Source organism: Physeter macrocephalus, unplaced genomic scaffold (genome assembly GCF_002837175.3).
Source record: "Physeter macrocephalus isolate SW-GA unplaced genomic scaffold, ASM283717v5 random_1612, whole genome shotgun sequence".
In the NCBI taxonomy this organism is placed as follows: domain Eukaryota; kingdom Metazoa; phylum Chordata; class Mammalia; order Artiodactyla; family Physeteridae; genus Physeter; species Physeter macrocephalus.
This window is the reverse complement of record NW_021146410.1, coordinates 3,015-5,149: the sequence shown is the minus strand read 5'-3', so window position 1 is coordinate 5,149 and position 2,135 is coordinate 3,015.

Genomic DNA, 2,135 nt, shown 5'->3' with positions numbered 1-2,135 from the left:
CCTGCGCGCCCGGAGCCTGTGCTCTGCAACGGGGGAGGCCACAGCAGTGAGAGGCCCGCGTACCGCAAAAAAAAAAAAAAAAAAAAAAAAGGTGTTTGAACCTTTGTGCGTGGTGGAGCCCTCGGCCTTCCCTTTTCTGCCCTGGCTCCGAGGGGTGAAGGGATACCCTGCCCGTCACCATCGAGGACGAAGATGAGGTTGGCCGGAGCAGGACTGACTACCTCCTGGCTTATTTTTCGGGCAGGGCCTCCTGCCCGCCGCTCCCTCCCCTCCACGCACCCTGTCCCGGAAGCTGTCTGTCTGGCACTGCTGCCCAGGCATCAGCCCTCGAGCCCCACGAGCCCGGGGCTGTGACTGACACGTGCACATAGGCTGGTCCCCGTCCCAGTCCCTGCTTGCGGGTCTTCACCGGCTCGGGGGAAGGAGAGGAGGCCGGTTGTCCGCAGGGCGGCCTGACGGCAGAGGAAGCAGGTCAGGGGCTGGTGGGCTGGGGCAGGGGGCAGCCTTTAGGAGAGACTGAGAGAAGCAGCTGGGGCTAAGGAGGGCGTTTTATTGTTCTTCGGAGCTCTTGGCCTGAGCACCTTGTGCCTGAGCCTGTGCTCGGGTGGGGCTCCGATCTGTTTTCCTTTCCAGGGGAGCGGGTCACAGCTGCTGCTGGGCCCCCTGCTTCACCCCGAGCCCACCAAACACAGGGGCTCTGGCAGCTTCCTGCCTGCCCCGAGGCCTCCTGAGGCCCGCCTTCCTCCCCAGCCTCCCACTGCGGCTGGCTCTGCCCCTCAGGCCCCTGGCTGCCGGACGCTGGTGCCATGTTTCAAAGGCCTGGAATCAGGGAGCAGGAAGCTCTTTGGCTGCCTCCTGGGTATGTGCTGTCAGTGCTGGAAGAGCTGGGGGGCCCAGCTCCTTCTGCCCCGCCCCCGAGGGAAGAGGAGGCCCTTCCCTGTACCGCAGGCCAAACGCACAGGCTCACAGGCTCGGGAGTGCTGGGGCCCGTGATCAGGGAAGCGGGGCTCCGAGTGCATATCAGGGAGGGGCGCTCAGCGAGCCACACCTAGCACGGCGGGTGTGAGCAGCAGCTGTGCCACAGGCCAAGCCCCGTCCTCAGACCGGTGACAGGGCACGACTGCTCAGCATGCGGTCACCAGCTGGATTAAGGGCTCTGGAATCCAGGCTGTTTTCTCTAACTGACCTGACCCCTCCCCTGAAGAAGAAGGGGTTTGGGGGGCAGCAAGCAGGGAGGGCCGCAGCTCAGGAATGTGCAGGCACGGCTGGGCAGGGCCTGCTGGGGGGGCGGGGCCGCCCCCCCCACCCCAGGACCTGGGAATGGACCCAGCCGTCGTCTTGTTGCTGTAATCGCTGAGACACCTGCAGCCGCAGGGCCCACAGTCGCCAGGCCCGCCTCAGGTGCCACTTCCTGAGCTATGGGGACAGTCGCGAGGAGGCCCCGAGATGGGCCCACCGCTGTCCCCGGCTGCCTCTCCCTGCCTGCACCTCTGCGGCACCAGGAGGAAGGGGATGTGACGAGGAGGTGTCATCTGAGGTGTGTTGACAGTGCAGATTCCTGCACCTGTTCCCGAGGTTTCAGCCTTGGTAGGTCCAAAGGCCTGAACTTACTTTCAGACACTGCGTTTCCAGGGGTTAGGGCTGGGAACGGGACGTGATGGGAGATCAGCGTGAGGGTGGGGAGGGGCCGCCCCACTCGCCAGTGTCGGCACCAGCTGCTCCGTCCCCTGAGCATGTACCCGGCGCTGCCACGCAGCTGCCCAGGCCTGGCCTGCGGGAACCCCAGAGCCGGCGGAGCAGTGCCTCGAGGCGCCAGCGCTGCAGGTACTTCCTCCTGAGGGGAGAAGCCCTGGTGTGTGTCCTGACAGCAAAGGGCATCAAGACCCCTTCATGGCCAGGAGAGAGGGCAGAGCCACGGGCCTGGGCCTGCTCCGCAGAATCCTGCGGGACGAGCACTGGCCAGAGAGGGCCCAGGTCAGGCAAGCCCCTCAGCCCAGCCCACGCCCTCAGCCCTCCCTCTCCACCCCTACTCTCAGCCCTCCCTCTCCACCCCTACTCTCAGCCCTCCCTCTCCACCCCTACTCTCAGCCCTCCCTCTCCACCCCTACTCCCAGCCCTCCCTCTCCACCCCTACT